Here is a 14,611-nt window from a genome sequence, read left to right as displayed (position 1 = left end):
ACATGATCAAGTAAGTCCAAGAAAGTAGATTGGCCCCTGAATGGGCAGTGAAGATGGATGTGAGGTCCCAGAGAGGATGGGCAAGTTAAGAAAAGATTTAGAAAAGATGGTCAAGCTATTTTACCAGTTGAAGAAAGAGATTAGACTGTGATGAAACAGAAGATGAGGAGCAGAGCATTCTCATTACCTGCCCGGTCCTAGCAGTCCTGTGAATGGGCGCCTGGTTGGTCTCTTGGCTCCTAAGACAGCCTTTGCCTGGATATATTCACAGTCTGTTTTGAAGTTGTACAGAGAAGCTCACTTGCGTCATTCTGAAGATGCAGTGAGTCAACACAGTCCCAGGGGAGCAGTAATGGCCTCAAACAGAAACTTGGAATGAAAAATTGCTGTGGATTTAAAGACATAGTACTTTCTTCCTATGACTTCACTTGGTAATGGTAAGATTAATTCAGATAACCCTCCTTTAACGGTGGGCCTTAAACACATATGGAATTTTTTTTTTCCTTCACTTTTGTCATTTAACCTTTTAAAATAGGACATCTAGTTGGGTGCTTGGTTTGGGGAGACTCTACTGATATAATTCTCTACCGCTCACTTGCCCTGCCCACCTCCCCCCACCACCCCCCGCCAAACAGCACAGACACATACATGCAGTCCTCAACTTGGACTTCTCAGTATAGTTTTCCCTGGTCATTCTTGACCTCAGTCATGTTGACATGCAATGGGATCTTCAGTGGAGAAGAATCACCAGAGAAGAATCTTCACTTAACTTTAACAATTGACCATATTTATATGTACTATTTCAGCCAGAATTTTAAATTGATATTATTTAATAGGATTGCAGATAACATTTTACTATAACAAACATCAAGGGGATTATCCAAATTCCTACTTGCAAATGTCTTAGCAAATTTAGCAAATTTACCAGCTGCATGATTATCCGATAGTGTGTACTAAAAGTATATTATTTTGGCTTACTTTGAGATTAGAGAATTCTCAATAGAATTTTTCCCTTAACTATCCAAATCTGCATTGCTTTTTTTCCCTCTAGTCCCCTAAACAGTGAGCCTTCTGGGCAGGAAATGAAAGAGGAGGAAGGAGGCAATATAGAATAATGTAGTGGTTTTCAAGCATTGCAACCTGCGTGGGGAATACATAACTCTACTATGAGTCTGTGTGTGTGTGTGTGTGTGTGTGTATCTGAAGAAAGTCTGTGAATTAATACATACCCTCATTATACAGCACAGTGATTGTTCTTTTTTATTTCATATTGAAAAATGCTGGCTGTGACTTACTAGTGGATTTCATGACCAAGAGGGAGTCCTGATCTAGGTTTGAAGAGATGGTAGTGTAAAGAGTGTGGGCTCCAGAGTTTCTCTATCCAGAAATCCTGACTCTACCATAACTTGAGTGGGATCACACAGTTACTGGATTCGCCCTTGAAAGCTTTGGCTCTGACTCCTGTGAGATAGGAATGGAGATAACACACACCCACCTCAAAGGATTATTGAGAGGATGCGAAGAGGCAGTGCACTAAAGCTCTTAGCATGGTGCCTGCAGAGAACCCCCAGTAATTGTAGCTGCTGCAGTGGTAGTTGTGACTGTCCTTACTAAGGTGCTGTATTGGCTTCATGGGAAGTCATGGAATTTCCTTTCCTGAAGATGTTTAGAAGGATGGATTGTATTTATCAAGAGCATTTATTTTATTTTCTTAATTTTTTATTATGAAAAATTTCAAACCTATAAAAACTTGAAAGAATAGTGCAAAGAACTACCAATCTATCCCTCACCTTGATTCCAACTCTTAACACTTGCCACACGCTCTCCATCTCTCTTTACATAAAACACTTCCCTTTCACCAGACCACCTGGAAATTGGCTGTAGACTCATGATAGCCAAGAATAAGGACATTCTCTTACACCACCACAGCACCGTTGCCGCACATAAGAAAACCATCATTAATCCAATAACATTGTTCAACATGCAGTCCATGTTCAGAATTCCCCAGCTCTCAGTAATGTTTTAAACATGAACCATTCAAAGAGTTTAGGATGAACTAGATGGCCTATGAAGTTCCTCATGGAGCTGAAGACTCCTGTGAAGTTGAAAGTAACCATCAAAAGTGTAACTCTCATGTGGAATATTAATCAGTTGTTGGCATCCTTTTATGTGAACCTTAAAGAGCTGGTGAGATGAGATGGAGGCTGTGGTTGTCTCCTCTGTGTGGGACAGTCAACACACCTGCTTTAGAGATTGCATCCTTTACTTTGCCAGTTCACACAGATGTGTCCTGGTAATAAAATGAGGCACCAAAAAGATCCCCGCCGGAATGCAAAAGTGGTAGAGCAGTAGGTTACGTTTGAATTTAAACGGCTGTGAATTGGAAACACATATTTGTTGGAATTAGAATGTGTCTAGGTAGGAATTTAAGTTCTTCCCTCAAATTGAGGATGACAAGGATGTTTTTTAAGGAGAGAATTTAAGATGAATACTATGGAAGTTTGTACATGTGTGTTTTTTAAATACACATACACACACAGTAAGAAAATGAAAGCAACAAAGGCAGGCGTTCAGTAGAAGTAAGGCCTACCTTACTGGTTTCTTCTGTATTTTTTCAAAGCTAATTAATTCCAAAATGTCCATTATTTCACATTTAAAAAAACTCTATAGCAAATATCTTATAATAACTACAAATGGAATATAACCTTTAAAAATTGTGAATCACTATATTGTACACCTGTAACATATATCAACTATACTTCAGTTTAAAAAATTAGTTAAAAAATAAAAAATTGAGAAGAAAAAAAATCTCTAAAATTAGGATGGATCTTATAATAATTCTATTATAATAGAATGCCATGGTTTAATGGAACATAAAGTAAAGTGTATCTCACAGTGGCATCTTAGATTTGATGAAGTATAATATTCTATGCATTTACAAGTTTGTGTGTTCTTTTTGTTTTTTTCCTCTTTTTTAAGACATATAGTAATGTAGAAGAGTCATAGATTTGTATACTACTCTACTACCCAGCTGTGCAGAGATATGATAGTCTTAAAAAAAAAAAATCACCAATCTGCCTTCCTCATAAATTGCCCTGTTGTAGTGGGGAGAAGTAAAGAGAAGTGTTTTAATTAGCCAATTAACAAGGTCTCTCTGCCTTGTCCTGCCATGCTACTCCCGACTTTTATTCTGTGGCCATCCGTGTATACATGGGTGGGAGGTTGCATCCCGCAAGGTGATCTTCTCTCAGAGTTTCAATTAGGAGGTGGGGCAAAAGCTCATTATTTCCCCCTCAATCTACCAGTCTGACCTCCCTTCCCCTCACTGTGCCAGTTACCAGTTTATTGCCCTTCATCCCCAAATCCATTTTTCTTCGCTCTGCTTTGTGACATAGGATCTGGACTCTGTAAGCATTTCTCCCTTACCAGCTGGCTTACTGTTAGGCTTTGTCAATAGAGGGACAATGTTAAAGGGACGTTGCAAAGCCATCGAGGGAGAAGGGGTTTCCTTTCCTATTTCCGGTGTGCTGATTTTCAGTGGGGTATGGCTTTCAGTGGACTATGCCCAGTGACAGCATCCCTCACAGACCACCCAGGAGGCCGCACTGTGGACTAGCGCCAGCCCATTCACACCCTCCAACAAGTTTCTCCACTGCATGGTGGGCCGCTTTCATAGACCTCTGTGGATTACTCCCTCTGGCAGGCGTCCTTGCCGCTAGCAGGCTGTGTCTTCCTGCGGAGCACGACCTCTCTGCAGGGTCTGAACCTAATCTTTGGAATGGAGGGGAGGTTCTCCTCAGTTCTTTAGTTCCTTCCTTGTTTGCTTTCCCTCAGCCCTAGTTGTCTGGTGCTTGGCCCTGGGTGACTTAGGGCAGGGGAAATACTGGCTTGGTGTATGGGAGTTGGATAAGGAGGTGGTTTAGAGTATTGGCTCTGGATCACAGGGCAGATCTAAACAAGTTGGCTGGGTACTTTGGCCTTGTAATTAATGGATGCCAAATAGACAAACATGGACTCTTAAGAATACACAGTTAGAAAATCCTCTTATTAGTTAACAACTTTTTGTTAGTTAATTCTTTTTTTTTTTTAATATTTATTTATTTATTTATTTATTTTTGGCTGTGTTGGGTTTTCGTTTCTGTGCGAGGGCTTTCTCCAGTTGCGGCAAGTGGGGGCCATTCTTCATCGCGGTGCGCGGGCCTCTCACTATCGCGGCCTCTCTTGTTACAGAGCACAGGCTCCAGACGCGCAGGCTCAGTAATTGTGGCTCACGGGCCCAGTCGCTCCGCGGCATGTGGGATCTTCCCAGACCAGGGCTCGAACCCGTGTCCCCTGCATTGGCAGGCAGATTCTCAACCACTGCGCCACCAGGGAAGCCCTAGTTAATTCTTTATATTAAAATTTCCCTGTACAAAGTACTGGTTTGGTTTCCGTCTCTTGACTGGACCCTGACTGATTTCCCTCAGAATTTTGCAGGGAGGGCAAGTAATGACACTTGTTTGACTATTTGCTTCTTCCTCTCTTCTTCTCTTCACACTTTGATATGATGGAAGGGTTGGACCTTCTACTCCTTTCTGGTGGGATGGAGCTCCTCTCATATCATTTCCTCCCTCTTCCCTAATGGAGTAAACATCTCTGCCAATTTGTCATAGAAGGACATTTGAGTTATTTTGCTAACACAAACAGTGCTGCAGTGAAAATATGGCATATTTTGAAATGAGTTATTAGCTTTAAAAGCTGGTTATCATATAATAATAAGTAAAAAATTATATAAATAATTAGCTTTAAAAGCTGGTTATCATATAATAGTAAGTAATAAAAGTTGGACCAGTAAGGATGGAGGAAAAGCAAAGAAATGACTAGTCAGAATTAAAGGGAAGACTAAATTACTTTTATTTATATTATTTCTTTTTATATTTTGAAGCTCTGTTATTAGGTACATACACATTTAGGATTGTTAAGACTTTTTGTTGAATGGACCCTTTTATCATTATGTAACATCCCTCCTTATCCCTGGTAATATTTCTTGTTCTGATAGCCAGTTCAGCTTTCTTTTGATAATGCTTGTGTAATATTTTTTCCCCATTCTTTTACTTTTAACCTACCTTTATTATTACCCTAGTGGTAAATTGCTGTAGCTTTTTACTTGGAGCCAGGCTCATGGTTGGTTGGGGCAGAGAGTTTCTTGGTCCTCTTAGTCCTTAGTCTTAGGCATGTCCTGTGGTGGGGATCTCTTAGCATTCCAGCACTTCCACCGGTGCTCCGTGGCACCCAAACTCTACCTTCCGGTTGTGGGGGGTTGGTTGGGTGGGATAGAATTTCTCATGGGCCCCTCCTCCCCAGCAATAGCAGACCTCTATATTGTATCAGTGCATGATCCAGCCGACAATGGCTTTGCTTCTCCTCCACCCCCAGAAGCAGTAGATCTTTGCCTGGATCCTGGGGGGCAGGGAGGGTTTCTTGCCCTTCCCCCAGTGGATTAAAGTTTTCACGCTATATGAGAGAATGGTCCAGGAAGTGGGCAAGATTTTATCCCAGTTCAGTATTGGGGGGCTCTCTCTAGTCTCCTTCTCTGCTCTCAACCTTTATCATGAGCATCTGGTAGAGGTCCCATGGAAAAGAGCTTGCAAGTCCGTTCAGACAGCTGTGATGTCTGGAACTCCCAGGGATTCGATATGTTATACTAAGCCACACTGGACTTTATAAGAATTTATTAAAATTTAAGCTGTTTTCCTCTTACCTAATTTTATGGCAGACACCTGTTCCTCCTGTGCTCTGTGTAAGGTCACACAGTTTGTATGTCTTGTCTCTCTTTGGAGGGACTTGTCACACTCTTTAGAATTCTGTTCACTTGGTTACCTTGTGACCTTAGCTCTCTGATTAGCTCAAGAAATGTTACGATTTTATAGATTATCTAGACTTTTCTTATTAGGTTGGGACGGATGTTCTCTTACGGCTTTCTATGTCTTAAGCAGGAGCAGAACTCTATATTATTTCTTCACCTGTTCCTCAGCAGAAATATTTGGTAAAATGGAGTTTTAGATTCCTCACAGATCAGTACAGTTTGCTAATGCAAACACTGTATGTTTGTTTATTCTGTTTTCCACATCTACCATTGGCTCAAGTTTTTTTACTTTGTTTTTTACTTTGTATTTTGAAATTGTTTCAAAATTTACTAGTAGAGATTCCCACATGCTCTTTACTTAGAGTCATCAGCTTTTAGCATTTTGCCACATTACATTTGCTTTATCATTCTCCCCCCTCCTGTCTCTCTTTCTGTATGTGTATGTGGATAGAAAATTCATTTTTCTGAGTCAGTTGAGATTAGGTTGTAACATTTTGTCCCTTATGCTTCAAATATATTTCTTTAGACCAAGGATATTCTCTTACTTAACTACCGTATAATTACCAATTTTAGGAAATTTAACCCTGATAACAATATTTTCGTTTAATCTACCGTCCATATTCCAGTTTTCTCACATAATGCCTTTTATAGCATCCCCCCACCCCCACCCCCAAGTGTAGGATCCAGCCCAGGATCATGGATTGCATTGTCATGTTCCTTAATCTCCTGTAATCTGGAACAGTTCCTTAGTATTTCTGTCTTGCATAACATTGATATTTTTAAAGAGTATAGGCCAGTTATTTTATAGAATGTTTTTCAATTTTGGTCTGATGTTTCCTTACTATTAGGTTCAGGTTACACATTCCTGGTTAGAATACTACAGGAGTAATGTTATGTCTTTCTCATGGTATCACATCCAGGTGCACACAGTGTCCTTCTGCCTGTCATTAGTGACATTAATTTTGATTATCTAGTCAACAGTGTGGTTTGGTTCCTCCATTGGATAATTAGTTGCTAGTTTTCCTCTTGCAACTAAAAAGCAATCTGTGGGGAAGACATTCCCTGACCATGTAAATAATCTGCTCCTCACAAAACTTTAACCCCAGAAATTGATGATACCCTGGGTATACAGATTCAAATGACCCAGAACTCTGGTGGGGTGAGGGAGGAGAGTAGTGTGCCTGTGACAAGCTTGGGCTCTCTTAGGGTAGAGAAAGGGGTTGCTGATCCAAGACTATTTCTTGTAAAGCCAAGACTTCAGAGAGGTTACACTCTCAGAGAAAAGGTGGACTAGGAGAGGAGTACTTTACACAGTATCAAGCAGCAAAGAAAATTTTCCATTTCACTTTTGGCTTTGGGTGGAGGACAAAGTAAAAAAAAAAAAAAAAAGTCACATAAGAACTTGTGGCTACTGATCAGCTCTCACATGGGTTTGGAAATTGATTTTATACTATTTGTGTGACACTGCCCCCCCATACTTGCAAGTTGGAAATCTTGATTTAAAGTGGACCTAGGTTTTTAGTGTCCCTGGGCACATGACAGAAGCAAATCGAAGTCTTCTCTGGACTCAAAGAATTCCCATTGATCATTCCAACTAATATGAACACACCAAAAAAGGAGAAAGGCAGACACACAGACCCAAAGAAAGAGGATATCATGAGCAAGAGTCAATAGAAATCATAGTAAACTCAGACATCTAAAGATTTCAGATATTGGAAATATTGGATATTGAATATAAAATAAATTCACTTAGTAATTTTTGGAAACAAAAGAAGGAATCGAAAATATGAGTGAAGAAAAAGATATCATCAAGAACAGCCAGGCAAATTTATTTTAAAAACCAAATATAATGTCAAGAAGTGAAAAGTGTAATCTTTGAAATAAAAAATTCAAGGAGGGGTTGAATATCAGAATAGATATAGCTGAAGAGAGAATTAATGAACTGGAAGATAAATCTGAAGACGTAACACAGCTTGCAGTTTAGAGAGATAAAGAGATAGAAAATATGATTGGTTAACAGACAGGGTATATAGTGAGAAGATCCAACTTATGTTTAATTGGAGTTCCAAGAACATAAGAGGATGCTATGGGGAATGGCAAAGAGGAAATATTGAAAGAGATAACTGGTGAGAATTTTTATAATTGATAAACATCAGGCCATCCCTTGTCATTTGTGGAAGCTAGGGCATCAGTATAAATGGAGGCCCACAAACTATATGTCTAAATATTTAAAAGTTACAAGTGTAACAAACTACTAAATAAAATATATTCTATACTCCTGCCTTGGTGAATATACCATAGTAACCTAGAAATTTAGAGTGTTTGAACTTCACAGAGCTTCGCACTGGCATGTAGCAGCACAGAATGAGCCAGACCCTGACCTATGGCCTGGCCCTCTTCTCTTTCTTCCCCCAGCTTTTTTGTGCACTGTGAGGGGCCTCATGCACACATGTATAGATGTTTCAGCCTGCCTATATAATCTCTGTTCACATTTCTCACAAACATGCCACTAGAGGACACCTCTGGCATGTTTAATCTGCCCACACTGCTGGTGCATTCCACTTTCAGAGTAGACCTGGGAAGAGATCCATGTAAGCCCTGAATGTGGGCTTGGAGCTGATTAGGTAGGGAATTCCAGGGTCCTGGATACCTAGAATATGGTAGTTAGGTTCTGGGTGGGCACATTCCCTGAGCCTTCAGACCCCTTGCCTTGTGGGGAGAGCTGGAGTCTGTTAAATTGTGGAATTGAGGACAGGGTCCTCTCTTGTCCTAAGTTCTAAGTGTGGTAGAGAGATAAAAGTTCTCAGGTTCAGGAAGCCCATCAAAGTCCAACACAGTCAAAAAGGAAGGAAAAGAAGGAAAGAAACCCATGTCTAAATATATAGTGAACCTATAGAATATCAAAGACAGAAAAGACTCTTAAAGTAGCTAGAGAGAAAAGACAGATTACCTACAAAGGATTAGAGTGACGGCTGGCTTTTCTACAGCAAGAGTAGAAGCCCTGAAAAGGTAGAATAATATTTTCAAAGTAGGCAGAGAAAATAACTATTAACCTAGAATTGTATAGCCATAAAACAGTCTTTCAAGAATGAGAATGAAATAAAGACATTTTCAGATAAATAAAAACAAAAAGAATTTACCACTGAGAACTCATCACGAAAGGACATTCTCAAGGATATATTTCAAGAAGGGAAATGACTCCAAGAAAGAAGGTTTAGAATTTAAGAAGTTAACGTTAATCCACCCAGAGATGTGGATTAACTTGCCTGAAGATCCCAGTTGGTTTAGAACCGAGCCAGGACTTAAACCCCCAGACCATCTTTCTTCCATCCAGACAGAATGAAAGTAAGAAATAAAGTTGAAAGCAGAATAGCATTTTCATCTAGGAAGTAGACCTAGGGTGCCTTGGGGTTCACTTCTGAGGTAAGCCCTACGTTTGTGCGAGGACACACCATCACTTAGGTTGAGTCTTGACAGCCTCTGGGAATTCGATCTGAGCTTCCCATTGCTAATGTGTCATTTTTCCTTTCTCCTGACACTGAGTTGGTTGCTCAAACTGAGAACTTTACATTCTGCCCTTCAAGAGGCCACATGGTAGCCTGAGGCCACAAGTAACCGAAAGCCTCTCCAGGGAGGTGACCACTTTCATGTCACTGCTTGTCTCTTGATTTTCTTCTTTTTCCTTTCCAGTTTCCATCAGCTACCTCCTGCACCGACTGGTCCTTCAAGAATTTCTTCATCCTCCCAGCCCTCCGCTTGTACCCTTTCTCTATAATAAACCAGTAACTATGTCAAATAAGATTTCTGATGTGGGGTCCTGGGCAGCACAAAGAGTGGAAGTATTGAATGGGGGAGGGTATAAGATGTGTGGAAAATGTTGAATAGGATATTTTAAGAGAAAAGCAACTATACTTCAATAAAACTTAAAAAAGGATATTTTAAGAGATATTTCAAATAATACTGTACTGTCTATTTACGTAGTTGTGCTTGAATTTTTAACTGGTGGTAGTCATAATAATCAGGATTTCCTGTAATTGGAATGTTCTTAAACCTTTCAGAACATTGTTGATATTATCCTCTCCGTGCAGTTTAGAAGTTTCAGACTATTTCTTCTAAGAAATAAATCTGGTCCATACAAGCTGTGTTGTGAATTGCACATTTTGACTTGAGTTTTAGTACTGAGCTTTGCCTGCTTTTTAAAGAGTCAGGTAAACACAGCTAATGAGTGCAGTTTCAAACCTGAGCTACTATTATCCTGCAGGTGACATTGGATCATGGTACATCGCTATCTTGTTGAGTTTGGTGCTTCAAACAGCAAAGTTTGTGACGGCTCTTAGGTCATATATATTTTCTTACCTGCAAGCTTACATCCATAAAGTTAGCAGACTATATCATAGTCAAGTTCATAAACTAGCTGATTTATTTTGTTCATTTACTGAGCTTGGGAAGAATCTTTTGTTAAAGGCCAAGTTTAAGATACCTTAGAACATAAAAATATGTGTGTTTCCTGGCCCATTCTATCTTTTGAAGGCCAGATTTCATCAAAACAAATGAATCACTGTTTTTTCTTCCTTCATCATCCCCTAATTGGTTTCCAAAATAAAATGATTAATGGCTGCGTTTCTCAACTACATTGTTTTGATTACAGTCCTACCACCAGTACTGATGATACACTGGGAAACACTTTCAAAATGGGTGATGTTCTTGACTGGGTCACATGACTTCCCGAAGGGTTCTCCTGATGTGTTGCCACCAGGAAGTCTTCAAAGGGGCAAGCCCTTTCATATGCTTTTGTTATAAGTTAAGGAAAATGATTTTAAATAATGAAACCTTGGTTATGATTCAGGCTCCATTTTTCTTCAGATCTGTTTTAGTTTTCGGACTGGAAAAAAGTATGCATTTTAGAATTCCCTAGAGCATATTTTTAATTCCTGGAGTGTTTTTTCTTGTTTTTTTTTAAATCATCAGTTTGTGTGAAAGCGTCATCAGTTGACCCACTGGCAGAATATGATTATTCCTGACTGTAGGCACCTCTCTCCTGGTACCCCCAAAAGAGCGACTCTCTTCACATTTCTTGAGCACTTTGTCCGATGTGTGATAGGAAGCATAAAGCTAGTTGGACCAGCTAGAAGACCCAAGGGTTTCTTGTGAGCATCCCTTGTACTACAATTGGGCCTTTTTTTCATTGGTGAACTGCTCCTTGCCATGCTGTCTTATAGCTCGTTGGCCATTGAGTATTTCACTTATAGCAACAGGAAGGAATAATTACCCAGATATTATGAAGTGGGTGGTTTTAGAATTCCACTTCAGATGGCATCGACCCTTAATGCAGCTGGTTTCACTTAATACATTTTGTTTAAACAAACCCTGTTCCTGGAAGTGGTTTCGGAATAGTCTGTTCCTGTAGCTGTTCCTTTGCTCTTATTTTTAAAAATGTTTTCCCAACGATATCCTAAGTGCATGAACCTGACAGATACAAAAATTTTGCTTAAAGTTATTGCACTTATGAATAGAGTTGTGTCCAGATATGATATATTGATTATCGTATTCATAGCTTAAAGATTTAATTGGGTACCTTTATTTCGCATAACTGGCCACATTTTTTTTGTTGTTTAGGTATATTTCTCTTTAAGGGACTCTGATGTCTAGAAATCACCACTGACTAAATAGATAAATTAGAGAATAAGTGTTTTTCACTTTATAAACATGAAAAATTCTTAACAAAAAGCCATGGCTAGGCTGACTAAGCAATCAGTATATTTTCAAGTGGGCTATAAATTTCTAGTTTAGGTAGGATACCACAATATTAAAATTCAATTTTAAAAAAGACTGAATAGAAATAAAAAATAAGATGCTGGTAGTCTCTACTCTGACTTTTCTAAAACAAGTTTGTATTACTTTATCAAAAGAATTTTAATGAGAGAATCTTTTAAAAACAGGAATTTAGAAAACATATGCAAGTCATTAAGAACTTTTTATATAAACCTTCATTTTGTTGTATTCTCTCATAGGATTTATTCTTGTCTTTGGAGAACTTATTTCGAATTATAATTAAACTTTAATTAATGTGATACTTTGTTCACTGCCCCTCCCCTCCTGGACCGTAAGCTCCCTTAGGACAGGACCATGCCTATCTTGTGCTTTTATTAAATCTCAGTACATATTCTATTACCTGGCACATAGTAGATGTTTAGTAGAAACTTACTGAGTGAATGAATGAATCAGTGAAATGCTTTTCACATTTCTATACTACTAGAGTGCAGTATAATGATAATGATAGCAAACTTACATTACTCTTAACTATGTCAGACCCTGTTCTGAGTGCTTTATATACTCCATAAGTGTTGGGTGGTCACTGCATACAAAGCATTCAACAATGTGATGGTTAACATTTAAATCTTGCTGCCAAGACCTTTATTATTTGTGTTTGACAGTTATTCCAGGCATTTTCCATATAGGAATATTCTGGTAATAAAAGAACACAGGATGTTCTTCCGCTCCCAGGACTAGTGCGTTTGTGATTCCAGGTGCAAATCTCTGTTGCCAGGACCCGTGGGCCTGTTCTCAAAGCTCAAACACTACATCAAGAGATTAGACCAGGTACCTTTTCCTTTTTTCCCCTCTCTTTTTCTCTCCTTTTCCCCCACTTTGGTGTTCATCTCTTCAGCAGGTCAGAATTGATACAGCTTCCAGAAGCTTCCAGTAAACAAATGATTACCTTTTAATTCTTATTCTGATGAATACTTTTTGGTTGTAATTGTTTTTATTACAAAGGTAGTATTTACTCATTATTTTAAAGTAAGTAAATGTCTCTTTCTCTTGATCACCCACCTTAGGAGTAACCCCTGTTGTTTGTTGAATATTCATCCGACCTTTTTCTCCTGACTTCTTGAATGTTTAAGAAGGTTGCATTTTGAAAACACTGTATCCTACACCACATGTAAAAGTGGATGTTCTGCTTCTCAGAGTACAATTTAGTTTACTTTGTAGATGTTATTAATGAAAGGCAGAGAAGACACTGGGCCCAGTATTAAGTGTGGAACTTACAAAACGTTTATTAATGATTGTTACTAAGTTATTGCTCCCAATGGAACCTGTAACATATGCCTGTTAAATTAATCTCAAATTGCTAAGTATATTATTCCAGTAATCAGAAAATGTAGATAAGTAACAAGGAGCAGGAAACTTGTGCCCAAGTAAAAAATAAATGTGGATTTACAACATATAAGAATCTTTTGGCAAATCAAGAATGATCACCAGTAGCAAACAGCTTTACTGGTCATCTGTCTGCTTGGATTTAGTACACTGGTTTAGTACAATATTTGGTAGAACATTACTGACCAGAAAACATGGATGTCACATCTCTAGAAAGAAAAACTATAGTAGTTCAATTCCCAATGTGTACCTTAGTTGTTTTTTGTTGTTGTTTTTATTTTTACTTTTCAAGTAAAAATAAGAATCTCTAAAAAAAAGAAAAGAATAATCACCAAGCTCTTTCTCACTACTTGAGAATAGTGAAAATACAGAGGAGACATGCTATGAGATTGATTGGTATTTCCCAGCGTGCTTTTTCTATTTCTTTTCTTTCTTTTCTTTTTTTTTTTAAATTTATTTATTTATTTATGGCTGCGCTGGGTCTTCGTTTCTGCGCGAGGGCCTTCTCCAGTTGCGGCAAGCGGGGGCCACTCTTCATCGCGGTGCGCGGGCCTCTCACCATCGTGGCCTCTCCTGTTGCGGAGCACAGGCTCCAGACGCGCAGGCTCAGTAATTGTGGCTCACGGGCCTAGTTTCTCCGCGGCATGTGGGATCTTCCCAGACCAGGGCTCGAACCCGCGTCCCCTGCATCAGCAAGCAGACTCTCAACCACTGCGCCACCAGGGAAGCCCTTTTTCTATTTCTTGAAAATTGTACAGTACTTTGCCACGGTTTGTTGACATGAGAAACCTGTGCCTTCAGTATTTCCTACCAACCCTTTCTTGACTTTGTTCTCCGCCTCTCCCTATAGTAACAATGAATTCTTTAAGGATAGCAGGGGGATTGAAGAAGCAAGGTGGTTAAACAAAAATTGTCTTTACACATACCAGCCCATTCTGTGATGTACATGAGTTCAGAGCAACCTCAAAGGCCTCTCTTCCAGCCCCATGCTTTACCCTTAACAGTAATGTGAATGAAGCCAGGAGAGTCATAAAACTGGGGGTTTAAGGTGCCATAAGGAAAGGAGGCTTCACTAACGCCAATGTTTGGAGCTGTGTTTGTCCTCCCAGAGGTGTTCGTACTGGTAAGCAGTGCTCGGTGGTGAGGGTAAGCTTTGCCTTTGTAAAGTGCATGACGGGTGATAGTGAAAGGGCCATGGGAAAGAATTACTGGGAGGGTTGCAGGTGCATTGGCTCAGGCAGATTGATTGTAGGAAGAGTACACAGGAAGGCTGAGGTTTGGGAGTTTATTCTCTTGAAAGTGATCCGTGTCTAATAACCCCTGGAAAATCTTCATTTACTTCCAGGGGGTTCACCTACCCCAGTCTGAGTCCTGATCTAGATTCTATCATATATTAGCTGTGACCCTAGACAAATAACTTTACTCTTATGGCCTCAGTAAGAAAGTGGATCATAATGCCACCTCCCTAACGGGTTTGATGGTATTTCAGTGGGATATTGCATATAGAGTGCTTGATACAGTAAGTGAAAAGTTATGTGTCAACCATTATTGATATCATGATGATAAAATCTGTAACATAATGGTTTTTATAAGTGAAATATAGTTGAAATT

The 14,611-nt window shown here is 39.3% G+C and overlaps 1 protein-coding gene and 1 long non-coding RNA gene across 6 annotated transcripts in view; one reads left to right on the top strand and one right to left on the bottom strand.

The window, feature by feature from the left end:
* Positions 1-4,078, bottom strand: part of LOC309663790 — a 42,480-nt gene extending 38,402 nt beyond the window's left edge. Inside the window, exon 1 of the long non-coding RNA XR_014265471.1 lies at positions 188-4,078. This is a non-coding gene — a long non-coding RNA (uncharacterized lncRNA). The remainder of the gene's footprint in view (positions 1-187) is intronic.
* The window catches only part of ABL1 (ABL proto-oncogene 1, non-receptor tyrosine kinase), a gene marked incomplete at its 5' end in the record, with an annotated part of 131,256 nt that overhangs the window by 42,980 nt on the left and 73,665 nt on the right, over positions 1-14,611 (top strand). The window lies entirely within an intron of this gene.

This window comes from Balaenoptera physalus (genome assembly GCF_965194825.1).
Source record: "Balaenoptera physalus genome assembly, chromosome: 7".
Lineage (NCBI taxonomy): Eukaryota > Metazoa > Chordata > Mammalia > Artiodactyla > Balaenopteridae > Balaenoptera > Balaenoptera physalus.
This window is presented reverse-complemented; position numbering and strand designations above follow the sequence as displayed.